We start from the raw sequence: 17,498 nt of genomic DNA, 5'->3' as shown, positions 1-17,498 counted from the left end.
AATATTTTCACCTTTGTGCAAATTAGCAAAGGGCATGCCCTCTGTGCAGACATAAAATGGCATCCTTTCTAGTTGAACTAAACCCTGCCATGCAAGGACTGGCCTATGGGCTGGTGAGAACCTTTGCATGGAGGAAAAGGGCCCCCCTCCTCCCTAATGACACAACTTCACCCCAGACAAGAGCATAGGGAAATTGTTGAAAAAATATTTTTCAGGGGATGACATAATCATATTGTGTTCTAAAAAGATCACTGGCTGGAGTACGGAGAACAGACTAAAAAGGAGAGAGTAGAGGAAAGGAAACAACAGAAGACGAGAAAAAAAGAATCTCGGAGAGATAAAGATAGTTTGGCCTGAGAGCAGGTGTATAGGATGGTGGGGGTGATGGAGAGAAGTGGGTGTTTTGGAGGGATACTTAGGATACAGAATCAGTAGGACTTGGGAATGGATTCAAATATAGGGGTGGTAAGGAGGAGAGAGGTATCAAGAATGGTTCCCAGGTTTCTGTCCTTTGTGACTGGTTGGTGGTACCATTTGTTCCCTGTGGCAGAGGACACAGTGAGAACATCTTTGGTGGGAGTGAATTGGTGAGGATCGTTTTCAGACATACTGGGTTCAGCCAGGCGTTGGGTATAGATGTCTGGTGTTTTATGGGCGGGAGCTGGGAATTCTGGAAGCACCGGCATATAGGTTTTGAAAGGCACTGGTAGTGGTACTTAAAACCACAAACACGGATGCCGTTGCCTAGGGAAAGGTAAAAGACTGAAAAGGGAAAAGAACTAGCACTGTGCCTCCAAAGACCCCAGCTCTTCAGGGGCAGAAAGAGGAGAATGAGTTGTAGAAGGAAACGAGGAAGGGTCAAAACTAGAAATGGAGACAGAAGGACAAGCCCAGATTGGCACCAGGAGACAAGGCCATGTCAGAGGTTGGGGGCCACTGACCCGTGGAGGGGGAGGGTGTTGGTAGGAGCAGAGCCCCAGACCGAGAGACTTGAGTGTCTGCCATTTGTGATTATCGTCCATCCACTGCCTGCTGTTTAGGGGCAACCATCTGAGAACAGGGTGGGAGGGTTGGAGTAGGCAGTTCAAGTGACCAATCTGTAAGAGTCCTGTAGGAAGGCAGGTGGCTGAGACGTCTGGGTCCAACTTCTGGCAAAGCTGCTTGTCAGTGTGTGATCTTGGATCTGGGTACTTACACTCCTCATGCCTCAGTTTCCTCACTTGTAAAATGGGGACACTAGTATACCTACCTCCTCAAAGGGTTGGTGAGATAAGTAAATACGCTAGTGCATGTGAGTACTTAAGCTAGTGCCTGCCACACTGTGAGCTCTCATAAATGTTAGCTAATGTTAATAGTTACTTTAAACTTGAATACACAGTGTCCAATGCAAGTTCATGAAAGAAAGAGCTGTTTCTTTTTATTTATTCACCTCTGCATTTTCAAATTCTAGCACAGTTCGTGGAACATAGCAGGTGCTCAGTATTTAATGCTCAATAATTAATACTGATTAAATGGCTGGATAGATGAGGTGGGTATAGATGTTCCCCCGAGTGGCTAGTTCTGACCTTCGACATCAGGGATTAACCATTCAAGGAGGTAAATTTCCTATGCTTCTTCCCATATCTCACCACTCAAAATAATATTCAGTCGCAAAAGGAAGAGAAAGAAAGCCACTTAGAACTCCATGAAGCTTTTGTTAATGAAAAGCAATATGGAATGCATTTGAATAATTTATGAGTGGAACAAATACAAAATAATAAGCAAGGAAAATACAGCACAAAATAATATGTGAAAAGTTAATAGCTTTACTATATAAAGAACTGAGACAAATTGATTAGAAAAACAATGATCTAATCAAGGCCTTAGCTAGGTACCTTTGTGGAAATTAAAAAGGGCTCCTCTCTCTGGGCAGATAAATTAGAAAAAGACACCCCATGTAGTTGGACCCAGTCTTGTAGTGCAGGCTTGCCAAGTACACAAGTATGCAGGAGCCTTTGTAAGAAGGAAAAAGTGTCCCTTAGTTGAGGGTGCACAGGTAGGTAGATGATTGGAGTCAGACTTGATTTTAGCCATGCACCCTGTTTGTCTTGGTGCAGTTCATACACAGAACAACCTTATGAGATGGTCCTGACTTCAGTAGGAAATGGGCAACGGTCCCGAATAGACAATTCCGGAAGAAGAACTAGAAATGATAATAACCATCTTTTTTTGTTTGTTTGTTTCTTGAGTTTTATATATTTAAGTAATCTCTACACCCAACGTGGGGATTCGAACTCAAGACCCTGAGATCAAGAGTCACATGCTCCTCCCACTAAGCCAGCCAGGTGCCCCGATAATAAACATCTTTCTTTTTTTTTTCAACGTTTTTTTTTTTATTTTTTATTTTTGGGACAGAGAGAGACAGAGCATGAACGGGGGAGGGGCAGAGAGAGAGGGAGACACAGAATCGGAAACAGGCTCCAGGCTCTGAGCCATCAGCCCAGAGCCCGACGCGGGGCTCGAACTCACGGACTGCGAGATCGTGACCTGGCTGAAGTCAGACGCTTAACCGACTGCGCCACCCAGGCGCCCCAAACATCTTTTAAAAATATATCTAACATCACCAGTAATTACCGCACTTCAAAGCAAAGTGGGATAAAAATTCTTCTCTGTGAAATTGATACAACGGGTCTTATTCAGTGCTGGTGAGAAACATGTTCATTGTATAACCTTTCTGGAAAACAAGCTGGTAATATCCACCAAGGACCTTAAAAGTGTTTATTTTCTTTGATTTCCTAATTCCATGCCAAGGAATTTATGTTGGGGAGATAAGTAGTGATGCACACAAAGTTTCACAGATAAGATCTCTCTCCTGCAGCAGAAAACTTATAATAACAAAACGCTGAAAGGAGCCCAAATATCCAACAGCAGGGGGATGGTCACACAGGTCCACAACTCCTCGAGAGAATGTTGCCCAATTCAGAATCTTCGGTTTTTAGGAGAACTTGGTACATGTTATCTAGCCCCCTCAGTAGGGTCTGCGGCAGCATCCTCAACAGAGACAGGTTTCTGCCATGAAACTTATTTATAGTCACACTAATTGGTATAAATAGACCGTAAATAGCCGTAGGCCACTTCAGGTCAGCTTTACTGCCACATGAGCTGGCACCAAACGTTCAAAACAGCATTTGGTTTTCAGAGCAATTTGGATTTGAAGATAAGGGATTGTGGATCTGTACAAATTATAGTATAACCCTTGAGGACTTTCTAATATGGGGCCGGGGAAGAATAACATAATTATATAATGATCCCACTCTGTTTTATCTAATTAAAAAAAATTTTTTTTAATGTGTATTTATTTTTGAGAGAAAGAGAGGGAAACACAGAATCCGAGGCAGGCTCCAGGCTCTGACAGCACAGAGCCCAGCGCGGGGCTGGAACCCAGGAACCATGGGATCATGACCTGAACCAAAGTCAGACACTCAAGTCACTGAACCACCCAGGTGCCCCGCACTCCATTTTAAAAAACAAAAATGGGATTTGTTACTTTATATGCACAATTTGCTGTTTTACATCAAAGCTGACCAAAACTGCTTCCCTTTTCCTTTTTTCCTTCTTTTTTTTTTTTTAATCTTCAGAATGGTATAATTTTTATCAGGGTCGGGATCAATCTTTCACTCACTTTTCTTTGAACAGCTGCTGAGCAGAAGAAAGGGAAGTCCTCCCTGGCCCCAGGCCTTTAGTGGAAGCCAAGAATGGGCCTTTGGATATGCAAAGGAAGGGCCCTTGCTTGGGGGAAGAGCAAAATAACCTAAACTGCTTTGCATCCAGAAGCAAGAAGGAATTTTTTGGCATTGGGTCGACGCTGGTGGGGGGGGCCGTGGGGGGAGGAGGGGGTGGGGGTGGGGGCAGAGAAAGGATCCCTTGGCCAGGGGTTGGAGCCTCTGTTAGTTTCCTGGAGCTGCCAGGATTAAGCACAACAAATTTGGTGGCTTCAAATAACAGAAAACAATTATTTCTCATAGCTTTGGAGGCTTGAAGTTCAGAGTCAAGGTGTCAGCAGGGTGGTGTTCTCTCTGAAGGCTCTAGGAAAAGCATTGTCTAGCTTGCTGTGGTTGCCAGCAGTCCTCGGTATTCCCTGGCCTGTGGCACCAAAATTGCAACCTCGGCCTCCTTCCCGAGGGGGTCCTTCCCCAATTTCCCTCTTCTTGTAAAACACCAGTCATTGGATTAGGACCCACACTAATCTAGTGAAACTTCATCTTGACTTGATTACATCTGCAAAGACCCTTTTTCCTAATAGGGTCACATTCACAGGTTCTAGGTGGACATGATTTTGAGGGGTGTGGGGGGGGATACTATTTAACCCAGCACAGAACCCCTAGTTGTGACTTGACTGAGAAAAGGGAATTCTAATATTCCATTTTTTTAAAAGGCTATTTCTGCTGAATGAATGAATGAATGAATGAATGATGCATATGGACCTGTGATGTGAATTTCCTCCTTGCCTTTACTGCCAAATTTTCAGTACAAATTGGCCGTGAAAGTGTGCTGTATGGGCAGTGTCATTTGTGTGGAAATCAAGAAGGAAAAGGCATTTCTTTGTTTCTGCGGGATAAAGGACCATGAGAAGTGAAATCAGGAACCCCAGAGGAGCGTAAGGTAAGAGCAGGAGCTTAAGGTAAGAGCAGGAGCTTCCTTGGGGGTAAGAGCCAGGATCTGAGCTGGTGTCTGGTTATGGATGCACACAGAAATAAAATGCAAATATTCATTGATGGGGATAATAGAGCTTTCTGTTGTCTCCAGCTATGCTTTTATGTATTTCCTAACTTTTCCAACAATGATTATAACTGGTTTTAATAATCAAGGAAAAAATGCAGAAATTATTTAAACGAAGGGCAGTTTGTGGTGCTGTATTATTTAGACTTTAACTCAGATCTTCAGAAAATGCTTAAAGAACTGGCAAACTGGGTTCTTCCTTTATTTAGTCTAATCAGACCACTAAATACTATTAAAGCAATAATTTTCATCCTTCATGAGTATAATTATCCTCTTCTAATTATTCTCTTTGATCAGCGTGGGGAGTTTAAAAATGTATTATTATTATTTCATTAAGAAATCCTAAGTAAAAGCAATTACTGGCTTATATACTAAAAATTAATCAGGACATATTAAACAACTGTCTAGTAGCCACACAGAAATAGTTAGGCTTGGTCATTGTTTATTTTACTATACTTTTCAGAAAACAAATGAATATTCTAAGTTGTGAGTGACTAGACATTAGCCACTGACTATATTTCATGACTGTGTTGCATTAGTGATTTGGGGACAGGAGGATCAATACAAAGGCAATTGCAATAATGTGGGATGATTATTATGAGAAAGGAGGACGGGGCTATGACAACATCCATTAGGGAAAACTGATGGAATCTGGGGTGGAGGTGGGTGTCAGTTTAGGGAAGATCTGCTTGAGGAAGTTCTACTTGAACTGAGACCTGGGGATAAATAGGGATTTGTCAGGTATGAGAACAAGAGGGGGGGAAAATGGATCGAGAGAGACAGCAGATGTGCAACACTGGAGTGTATCAGCAAGGACTGTTCCAGTTGCAAGTGTTAACAACTCAAACTAGTGTAAGCAAAAGAAATTTGTTGACTCGTAACTGGAAAGTGAGAAGGGGAGATGTTAGCTTCAGGTATGGCTGGATCCAAGGGCTCAACTAATGTCAGGTTTCTATTTCTCTCTTCATATCTTTATTCTGCTTCTGGGTTGGCTTTGTTTTTTAGGCCAGCTTTGTCCACATCATGGGCAAGATGGCCACCAATCGTTCCAGTCCTATATTCTCCTAATTTAAGGGCCCCAAAGGAAAGTTATCTCCTTTAACTTTCCTTTGGAAATAGAATTGTTGTAGTTGTTAATTAAGCTGAGGATATTTATTTATAAATAAAGAGAGCATGTGAGTGGGGAAGTGAGGCAGAGGAAGAGAGACAACCTTTTTTTTTTTTAATTTTTTTTTTTAATGTTTATTATTGAGAGACAGAGACAGAGCATGAGCAGGGGAGGGGCAGAGAGAGAGGGAGACACAGAATCCGAAGCAGGCTCCAGGCTCTAAGCTGTCAGCACAGAGCCCGACGCGGGGCTCGAACTCACAAACTGCGAGATCATGACCTGGGCCGAAGTCGGTCGCTTAACCAACTGAGCCACCCAGGCACCCCGGAAGAGATCTCATGCCCGTGAGATCATGACCTGAGCTAAAATCAAGAGTTGGATGCTTAACCAACTGAGCTACCCAGGCGCCCCTAAGCTGAAGATCTTGAGAGGCCATTATTCTGGACTTAGGGTGGGCCCCCAATTTAATGACCGGTGGGTGTCCTTATAAAAAGAGAGGACGCACAGAAACACAGAGCAGATCATGACATGGAGACAGGGGCAGAGATTGGAGTCATGGATCTACAAGCCAAGGAGCTCACTTGTATGGAAGCATGTTAGTGATTTTGTTCTGGGATTTAGAGTGGGCCAACCTGGGTCTCAGAGCCACCACTTATAGTCTTAGTAGGAATGACATGAGCACAAAATGCTCCTGGTGCACAGAAAAGTGGGACAAGTCACCAGGCCTGGTGCAGATGCATACAAGACTTGCCAGAGTGGGCGACTACTGCCCTGTGTTTTGAAGAATAAATTAGCCAGGTGACAGCAGAAAAGGCATTTGTAGCAGATGCTACTGGTGCCCACTCATACCTACTGGCATGTTGGTGCCTGGCCCATATTTCTGCACATGCTGGTTCAGCTTGCAGCTGTCAGCGTCTGAATCCCTTTGCTGGAGGCTTTTTCTGAGCTTCCAGGAGCACATGAAGGAGGCTGGAAGTGCTAGAGAATTAATCATCCCCAGGACAGCCCTCAACCAATGAGTAGCTGGAGTTAGTGGATAAATAGACCAGCAACTTCATCCCTCTGTTTGGAAACTCTGAGGTGTGTGTTACACGGTCTTCCCACATTCATCAGAGGGACTCTCTCCATCTGCCCCCAGTTGTAACTCGTTTGTTAATGCATCATTTATTGGCTTCCTTTCCTTCCCTGTCTCAGTTCTCTGCTCCCCAACTGGTGCTGCCTGGGATCACTTCCCAAATGAATGATTGCATCTGATTCCTTGTCTCAGGGTGTCCTTCTGAAGGAACACAAAATTAGTCTTCCACACAGAAAACATGGCATGTGCAAGAGCCTGGGAACGTAAGTGTGGAAATCTCATGACACATTTAAGTGTTTGTCCAAATTATTTGAGAATCTGCTGTCCTGGTCTTTTGGCCTACTGTGTGGACTCGCCTGGGGCTTAGAAATAAGTGGGTACCATGTTGCAATGACTCCTGTTTTATTTTGAGAGTTGTTGGAGTTTAGAATAGCAGGGGATTGTTAGTTTTCCCCTGGACTCTCCAGACAAACACAGTGCCAGGCACGCAGTGTGCATTCCGTAAGTGATTTTGAATTAGTGAACTTGTTTATTTTATTGAAATTAGTGTATTAAAAAATTCCAGTGCCTACTGTATAATGCATGTTCAATAAACGTTTGTTGAACAGAATCTAAGGACATCGGGAAGTCAGACTTTCTTTGAACAGGCGTTGTGAGTTTGAGGAGGGGGGGACTTTGCAGGCACTGGTCTTGTGCTCTAGAATTTCGGGGACTTTGATTTTAGTAAGGGTTCAAGGTTGTAAGCTGAGATATTTGTAACAGCAAAATGACAGGGATAGCTTAAATGTCGAGGGACAGCGGGGTGATAAATTAAATGATGCAATATCATTTCCATAGAACACCATGCAGTGATTAAAATGGATTAAGGTGATCTATATACGTTGGTCAGAACTTTTTCCAAGACCTGTTGTTCAAGTGATAAACTGGAAGGCACAGAGAATACATATAATATGATGTCATTATATTAAAAAAAAACAACAACATGAAAATTCATCCTGTATCTTTGGTTGTTCAAGAGGTGGGCTCAGCAACAGATTGGGTGGGGTGACAAGATGGTTTTTAAGTCCCTTCCAGTTCGGAGATTTTATAATCCTAAGGAGTCAAAGTTTATAGTTCCTTTAAAAAATATACTGCTTTGACCCATATAAGAAGACTATAAAACTTTATGGAGGGACATAAAAGAAGACCTGGGTAAATGGAGACACATGTCAAGTTTCCTGGATTGATAGAGTCAACCTTGCAAAAGAATAAAATTCCTCAAAATTAATCTAAGTTTGTTTGTTTATTTATTAGAAAAATTTTTAACGTTTATTCATATTTTGAGAGACAGAGCATAAGTGGGGGAGGGGGAGAGAGAGAGGGAGACACAGAATCTGAAGCAGGCTCCAGGCTCTGAGCTGTCAGCAGAGCCCGACGCGGGGCTTGAACTCACGAACCTTGAGATCATGACCTGAGCGAAGTCAGATGCTGAACCCACTGAGCCACCCAGGTGCCCCTTAATTAATCTAAGTTTAAAAATGGCAATAACAGAATTAAAGTCCCAGTGCATTTTTTTGGTGGGGAGGACTTGAAAAGTTATTCCAAAAGTCCATCCTGAAGGTCAAGTGTATTAGGAAGAGCCAGAAAATATTTGAAAATAAAATCTGTACGGTAAAATTAGAACCACGCACTACTGCCAGAACAGACAAAGGAACAAAAGAGAAAAGCCCAGAAGCAGAGGATTTAGTATATACCAAAAGTGATGCTTCAAGTCAGTCAGGACAAGAGGGGTTATTCAGTAAACTGTTGGGACAAGAGTTACATTGGTGATCCTCCTATGGGCACAGCACCTGCATGTGTCTTTTGTAAAAGCTCCACTGGCCTGATAATTCAGAAAATATTGTAGGTTATATTCTTCTGTCTGATCTTGTACTGAAATGAATTCCTGATGAAGATTTAAGAGAGAACAAACTCAAATACCAGAAGAAAATATTGGTAAACATATAATCTTGGGTTTGAGACAGATGGCAAATAAATCTCAAAGGCAGAAACCACCATGAGAAGACAGAGAGATTTGTTTATACCAAAAATTTTTTAAAGTACATATATCCGCATACACGAATTAACAAAGTTGAAAGACAGATGCCAAGCAGGGGAAATGTTTATTATGCAAACGGCAGACAATTCTTAACTATGTAAAAGATAATAAGGAATATTGTATAGAAAAATGGGTTGAGGGCATGGACAGGAGATTTGCCAAAGAAGAAATCCGAAAAGCATATAAGCATGGAAAAATGTTTACATGGTTAAGAATCAAAGGACTGCACATTAAAAGGACAGCGAGAAACCTTTCATTCTATCCAAGTTTTATTTTTTTATTTTATTTTATTTTTTTTATTTTTTATTTTTTTTAATTTTTTTTTTAATTTTTTTTTTTTCAACGTTTATTTATTTTTGGGACAGAGAGAGACAGAGCATGAACGGGGGAGGGGCAGAGAGAGAGGGAGACACAGAATCGGAAACAGGCTCCAGGCTCTGAGCCATCAGCCCAGAGCCCGACGCGGGGCTCGAACTCACGGACCGCGAGATCGTGACCTGGCTGAAGTCGGACGCTTAACCGACTGCGCCACCCAGGCGCCCCTCTATCCAAGTTTTAAATACTTAATTTTAATCTTGACTTCCAAGAGAGTGGCATATCCGAATGTTAACAGTGATTAATTATCTTTGGGTAGTGGGTTAAGGGTACTTTTCTCTTTTTTGTTTCAATTTTCTTGGTGTTAATAGTTTTCTTTTGGGGCGCCTGGTTGGTTCAGTCGGTGAAGTGTCTGACTTCGGCTCAGGTCATGATCTCCTGGTTTGTGGGTTCAGCCCCATGTCAGGCTCTGTGCTGACAGCTCAGAGCCTGGAGCCTGCTTCGGAATCTGTGTCGCCCTCTCTCTGCCCCTACCCCACTTGTGCTCTGGCTCTCTCTCAAAAATATTTAAAAAATGGTTTACTTTTGCAATAAAGGAGTAATAGTTTGTGCTGACTCTTAGAAAAGTGCTCAACTGGAATCTCTGGAAAACTCATCCCAGGGTAGCGAGCAAGGTTGTGTCCAAGCTGTGGCCTTGGAGTTGTTGACCCACATTGTATCATCTAGGCTTCAGCTTCAGGACCTGGGTCCAGGTGGCTGCTGGTTAGACAAGAGGAATGAGGTGAAGGCAGGGAGACCACTCAATGAGCTAGAGCATAACAATTCAGGTGGCAATAACACACTAGAACTTGGTGTGACCACTGTTTTCAAGCCAAAAAAAAAAAAAAAAGGAAAAGAAATTAAAGACATGTCTGTTCATGTTCTGTGGGAAGAAAGGCTGGGCTGAGAGAAGAAAGTAAAGTCAGTCAAGCCCATGGATGAAGAAAATGGTGAGCTACTTTTTGTTGGAGTAGAACAGGCAGTTGTCTATATTGCTGCAGTTGTCTATGTTGGGTGACTTCAGACCCAGAACCAGTCATTTCCAACATCTGGAACAGTCATGCCTGGCACATGTTCAAGAAAAATGAAAGGCCACTTCAGTCAAGGAACCACCTGTCCATTACAGCCTACCAAACTTGTGACCCTTCTCAAGTCCTGTGGCCATCTTGTGTGGCTCTCAACTTGAACTGAGATCAGCAGAGTTGTGCTATCTGTTGAGCTTCTTTCTGTCTACACCCGGTTCTAACACAAGCCAAGCCTCACAATTCTTCAGAGTTACTCAGTATTCAGCTTCTGGTACTTCCTCTGGGAGGTATAAATGAAAGTCTTTCTGTATCCAAGCAGCTTCCACTTCTGGAGAAAACCCGAGTTACCTTGGGTTGGGTTCCCTGGAAACAGACTCTGAGTCTCTGTGTTCAGGGTTTTTGGGGTGCAGTGGAGGGGTCCTCAGGGACAACACCTATAAGTGAATAAGGGACAGAGGCCTGGGCAGAGGGAGAAGTGGTTCTTCTTACCAATCCTAGGGAGAGCTCTGGAGCTGGGGTGGCCTTATGGGGTTGTCCTCAATTGAGGCACAGGGGCCAGGCCTTTATATCTCCTAAATTAATCAGTCACTGCGGCCACTTGGGTGTCTCAGTCGGTTAACATCCAACTCGTGATTTCGGCTCAGGTCATGATCCCATCCAGGGTGGGATCACACTGGGCTCCACACTGAGTATGGAGCCTGCTTGAGATTCTCTCTCTCTCTCTCTCTCTCTCTCTCTCTCTCTCTGTCTCTCTCTGTCTCTCTCTGTCTCTGTCTCTCTCTCTCTCTCTCTCTCACACACACACACACACACACACTCAAATAGGAAAGGAAAAATAAAAAAAATAAAAATAAAAAACATCAGTCACTGAATGCATGCTGTTTCCTGGGGAGAAGGCATATTCTTTGATGAGGCCGGTTATATCAACTTCAGTCAAGGGAAGTCTCCAGGGAAGAAGGCAGCTGAATTGCCCTAGCAGACTGTAGGGGAAGAAAAGAGGTCCTGAGGGAAGTGAGCTTGCTCGAAGGATTTATTGTGTGGAATCAAAAGGTCAGACAGAGGGTTATGCTCCACAGGAGGTCCAAAGGACAGGCCATACTCAATGGCAATGGGAAATGCACTAGTGAGAGAAATACCAGCATCACTAAGAAGTTCAGAGGGGGCTAGGGTAATCTCTAGGGTAATGATAGCATCCCGAAGTGATAGAAGCTAGGTGGTGACTTTAACCACCACAAGCCTGGAGGCTGTAATTACTATAATAGCTGGCAAGTTAAGAGGGGCTGCATGGGTACTTGACCCTCAGGTGCTGTGAAGGTATTTAATAGTACAAGGTGTCCATAGGGGAAAAATAGATGGGCAGCCAATAGGGTGCTGCTTGATATCTATAACCAGAAGAAGGCAAGAATGGCAGAAGAGGGGTCTGAGGGTGGTTGCCTTAATACAAAAGTCGCACTTCCTGTACAGTTCTCAGATCTGAGTTAATCTTCAGACCTGGACCACAGAATCCATTGACTGAGAAGAATCCATTCCCTAAGAAGAAGAACCCTGCAACACAGAAACAGATATTACTGCAATGATTACTCTGTGGCTTATGGCCATTTTCACAGCCAACTATATGTTAGGGAAAGAGAAGTACCCAGAAATTTTGCAGAGTCCAGAGGATCTTGTTGCCCAGAAACTCAAAGTGTTATCATGGCCTCTTTTTAAGAGTGGGGACTTCTGGGGGTCAGGTAATGAGCACAGGTCTGTATAATATCCAGTTTACAATGAGTCCACGGGAGCGTGGACCTATCCTCTAGTCTTTCCTCAGTCCCTGAGTGCATAATTGGGAGTATATATTGAGAGCAAGCTCCACATTAGGTCTTTGGCCTTGAGTTCTCATGGTGAGGAAAACCAGGTGAAAGCCACTAAAACTGTCCCTTCCTTACCGAGTTGAGATAATAAATAAGAACCAATATTTCATCCAAGGGGCTAGGATGATGATGGTAGAGATTAATGCCACCATTAAAGACCTAATAGATACAGAGTAGTTGTCCCTGTCATGTCTCCATTTAATTTGCCAGTCTGGCCACTTCAGAAACCAGGAGAATGGTTTATAGACAACTGAAGATGTAATCATGTAGTAGACTTGATTATAGTCATTGTGCCATCTCTGCGATCTGTCATAACACAGTCCAAAAGGATCGGGACCACCTGGACATCCCAGAGAGCCTATCTGTTCTATTGATAACAGCATGCTAATAGTATAACCCTATCTGTTATACTGATAACAGCATGCTAATCAGGCATGCTGAGCAAGAGATAGCTAGTACATTGGAGACCTTGGAAAGATACACGCACTTCACATAAACCCATGAAGATTCAGAGACCTGTCACTTGAGTTGTTAGGGAACCAGTGGTCAGGGATGTGCCAGGATAGTTCCTTCAAAGTAAAAGGCAAATTATAAAACACAAATAAGCAAGGTGAAAGAAAACATTGCTTATAATCCCGTAAAAGTGACACGTAAAATTGTTCATAGTGTTTATATCTTTTAAGACGTTTTTCATTGTGCAGAGAATATAAATATCACAAACTAATACAGAATCATACCACTATCTGATACCATGTTTATTTGCTTGTTTGCTTGCTTATTGCCTAGATCTCCTCACTGTGATACAAGCTCCATGAAAGATGCACTTGGTGCTGGATAAATATTTTTTGGTGGCATAAATGAGACATACCATACCCATTGTTTTGTAGCCAGCTCTTTTCAGTTAACTTCTAGATGCTTCAGGTTATGCTTCATTTTTCTTAAACTGTGCCATTCCAGAAAGTCAGGTGAAAGCAAAATTCTCACACTCCAAAGACTGCTTCTAGCACTGCAACTTTAAAACCAAGAAACCTTAGTCTTTGGGCTCCAGAAACCCTCCAGAATCTCTTTTCTTTTGGCCAGACTGCCTTAGAATCTTCAGCGGTCACAGCCTTGCCTGGATCATTCTTTAGAGGAGCCAAATCAGGTTCCAAGGACATAAGTGAAGAAGACGTGCCAGGCAAACAGCACAGCCTGCAGCCACGTCCCTCCTCTACCCACACGGGGGCGTGAGAGCGCCACGGTCCGCTCCTGGTCGGCGGCCCTCGGGAAGGAAGATTTTGGGTGGGTGTGTAGACTGCCCGCTGTGGGCGGAGCAAAAGGCGCCAAGGACCGGGCAGAGGGCAGGAAGTAAGGAGGCGGGGCTTCTGGATGGGGTATGCGCTTGCGCAAAGGGCCGGTCTGAAGAGTCGTCTTCGCTTTCGCCACTCCTAGGGTCTGTCCTGTGGGGATGTCTTTGTCCCCCTTTTACGAGTTGGGCCGGGCCCAGGGGTGGGGGCAGAGTGCGAGAGCTTCGAGGGGCGCCGGGGTGAGGGGCGGAGTCCTGTGAGCACGGGGAGGGGAGTGGGGTGGCGAGGCCTGGGGGGAAGGGACGGAGGGGCGCCGGGTGTGTCTGGGGGAGGATTGGGGAGAGCCGGGGGAGAGGGGTGAGTGGAAAAGGGGTACGGGAGAGTTGTGTCTCAACCCCCCCCCCCTCCCCCGCTCCCGGCGTGGAGTGCAGGGACCCCAGGGTGCTACTCTGCCGGCCGGGAAGTTGCTAGTTAGCAGGTGGATGTGGTTTCCGAGAAGGTACCTCCCTCTCCCCTCATCCTTTCTCTTTGGCAGCTCCTTTTTTAAAGTAGTATTTCTTATTAACACGGACGGCACGGTGTGCCTCACTTCGACACCTTCACCCGTGCAAAACCGCTTCCAACCGCCTACAGCAACTTGAGAGGCAGTCCCTCTCTTTCCTCCTCACTCTTAAAGTAGACAACATAAGTTTTCCTACCTCAACCCTGCAATGAAGAACCCAACGTTTCCCGTGTAACCAGGGCAAAGGCGTTTTGATACTTTCTTCATAAACTTGTTTACAAAAAGAGCTTTTTATACTCTTTAAATAATGTCACTTGCCTGTGTAAAGCTGAGCAACAGTTTTATTGTGCCATGCAGTCCTCAATGAGCAATTTTAGTCCGGGGCGACGTAAGGCCTCATTTGGAATTCAGGGATTGATCCACCGTAGGGACCCCAGCCAGTACCGTGTATCCCTCGCTGAAATGCAGCGGGTGTATATCCATCATCTCAGCCGTGGTGACGGGGTGCATGCAGTCTGACATTTGGAAGCTTAAGAACCAAGGCTGTTGCCTTCCAATTTATTATTTTTTTTTTAAGTCTTCCATCATGTGTGTACTTTGCTTGAATGATTATTTTAAAGTACATGTCCTATTTTTGCCAACCTGACGGCTGTTTCCATAGAAACCAGAGAAGAAATAGTCATTTTCAGCAGAGTTGTTAAAACTGTCTTCCAGGCTTCAGCTGTGAGTGCCAGTGAGTGCTGTACTTGCTCATTCTGAGATGGTACTTAAAGAATTAAGGATCTGAAATGGTCTTAGAGGCTAACCATCCAAATTGCTTAATTTTCTCACATCATTAATTTAGTAATCCTTGAAGTTTGCCAGCCATGTTTGTTGACCTGCTCTAGTTCTTTGAAGAGGATAGGCCAGCCCTGAATCCTTCTTAGGCTCTGTGTAGTCTAGCGTTGGCTCTGTGAAATGTATAAATAGGTTTCTTCCCCCAATTTTTTTTTTTTTAACCATTTCTCAAGGATAAGCCAGGGATTGCAAAATATCAGGCTCCATTTCTGTTCTAAATGACAGTTTATTGTCAGTGATGTCAGTGATAATGTTTTTACTTATGTTCATGTAATGTTTGGGGCTTTTGCTTGTACCTTCTGTGTCAGAATTTTTTTTTTTTAATTTCACATAAGTCATGAGAGATGAGCAAGACTTTGCTTGCTATAATCGCAGAGCTAAGCCGTGCAATTGATGCGCATAGATATTAGAGATGAGAGGTTTTCTGAGGGGTGTAAGTAAATCAGTGGGTCTGGAGCTTAGGAATGGGTGAAGGACAGCCGGGGAAGGTGGCTGGAGAAATGGTAGGAGGTGGCATTAGGAGAGGCCTGGTCTTTCATATGCAGGAGTTTATTGAAGCCCACGGAAACCGTTGGGAATTACAAAAATAGTTGTTAGTTTTGGGGCTTAGAAAATAATACACCTGGTAAAAATTTGAACAGCACAGAAATACGTGAGATGAAAATCCTTTACAGTGACTCAAAATAACCACTATGAATAGTTTGCTATGTGTTGCTTTAGATTTATTTGTATTTGTGTATGTTAGCATATTGCAGCATTACTGTTGCTGCAAATTGGGCAGAGATTTTTGTCTCTTTTTTTGTGGTTATCTCCAGCATCCAGAATGGTATGATACGGTATGTAGGACGCGCTCATTAAATATTTAATGAATGAATGACATCATTTAGATGGAAAACTGAATGGGGTCTTGTGTATGTTGGTTTGGTCAAGGTGGTTAATAAGCTTTGTTTTTTTTTTTTTTTTTTTTTTTAAGTTGGTTGCCAGCATTTTAAAACTGCTAACTTCCACATAAAGTTTGAATTGCTTGCTTTTCTTGAAAACATTGAACTGTTTGGTAACACTAAGTTCAAATTCCATTACACTTGTTGCATCTTCTTTAGATAGGCGTGAATCTGCATTTATGTCAGGATGGCTTTGCCTGGACTCTACAGACTAGCACTGTGGCTAATACAATAGCCACTAGTCACCTATGGCCATTTTGTTTTAGATGAAATAAAATGAACTAAAGGGGTGTCTGGGTGCCCCAGTTTGGTCGAGCATCTGGTTTCGGCTTAGGTCATGATCTCATGGTTCATAGGTTTGAGCCCTGCGTTGGGTTCCTTGTTGTCAACGCAGAGCCTACTTGGGATTCTCTCACTCCCTCTGCCCCTTCCCTGCTCAGGCATGAGCGCGTGCTCTCTCTCTTACAATAAATAAATGAACACTAAAACATTCTTTTGCTCAGTCACACCAGCCGCATTTCAAGTGCTCAGTAGCCATAGGTAGAAGTTAGCACATTGGACAATGAAGACACATTTCTATGATTGCAGAAGTTTCTGTTGTGCAGTGCTGGTTTACACATCTGAGTTTGCCATTCCTGATATACAGAATTTTGGCAAGTAGTATTATTTTTAAGATTTGTATATCTTTGTCATTATACAAATCTCCATTAAAAAAAAATGGTTGCCTTATATTTAGCAATGTAGGGCTTATGTGAGTTGTGGGAGTAGGATTCTGTTGTCTGATTTGTATTTTAGATAGCTTTACTTCTTGTTTGGGGGGGACGAACTGGAGGGGTAGGAGTTGGTGGTAAAATGGGCAGAGAGATTGGAGGTTATATAGCCATCCACAGCCTAAGGCCACAGAGCCCAGGAAGGGCTAGAGATTGAGACATTAAGGAGGCAGAATTGACACGACTGATTTAATGTGGATTGAGATCTGTTGTATGATAAAGTCACTGCAGAGATAATCCACTACTAATCTGGAACTGATTCAGTGTTGAAAATTGGAAATTTGGCTTTGCAAAGTATAGAAGGAACCCTCAGTTGTAATAAACATCATGTATATTAAAATGTTATTAGCTTATGTATGAAGTGTGTAACTTTTATACCTCGTAACCTCTTAAGTCAGAGGTCATTTATTCATGAGATACTATTCCCTTTAAAGAGAGGGAATTGTAGGGATAGAGTAAAAGCTCATGTAGCTCAGTTAAATTTAGGAAGTACAGTGGACTTTTGGGAACCAGGAGGGTATGAGTCTTGCCCCCTCTCTTTCTCTCTTTCTCTCCCTGAGGCTTCAAGATCTTTTACTTTCTGCACATTGATCGATTCCATAGTCCTTTCTCTTGATCCACTTCTTTTGCAAGGGTTTTGGTTCCCAGTTCTTGCTTGCGTGCTACTTTGTGTAGCACCAAGTACAGCCCCAAATTATACATACCCTTGTACTTCTTTGCCTGATACTGCCTCACCAAAAGTCTTGTCAGTGTCAGATGTCCACGCCTGGCTCTGTGGCCAGTGGAAGGGGTCTCTGGGGAAGATTGACAGTCTGGGCCTATCCCTTAAATTGATGCTATAGGATGCCCTTAGAAAGTGGGCATGTGATTGGACAAGTGTTTGAAGCTTTTCTCCTATAGTAAATAATGTGG

The 17,498-nt window shown here is 43.4% G+C and overlaps 1 protein-coding gene across 3 annotated transcripts in view; it reads left to right on the top strand.

The window, feature by feature from the left end:
• Positions 1–13,585: 13,585 nt before the first annotated feature.
• Positions 13,586–17,498, top strand: part of OMA1 (OMA1 zinc metallopeptidase) — an 80,616-nt gene continuing 76,703 nt past the window's right edge. For 2 of the 3 annotated variants that reach the window (XM_040470398.1, XM_040470395.1), the window contains exon 1: positions 13,586–13,682. The gene's annotated coding sequence lies outside the window, so the exon portion shown is untranslated. Of the gene's footprint in view, positions 13,683–13,756; positions 13,776–17,498 lie in introns of those variants that run through there. The other variant, XM_040470397.1, reaches the window with a different exon arrangement.

Source organism: Herpailurus yagouaroundi, unplaced genomic scaffold (genome assembly GCF_014898765.1).
Source record: "Herpailurus yagouaroundi ecotype Mexico unplaced genomic scaffold, PumYag 77, whole genome shotgun sequence".
NCBI classification, from domain to species: Eukaryota; Metazoa; Chordata; class Mammalia; order Carnivora; family Felidae; genus Herpailurus; species Herpailurus yagouaroundi.
The sequence above is the reverse complement of the archived record's forward strand: the minus strand, read 5'-3'. Positions and strand labels throughout refer to the sequence as shown.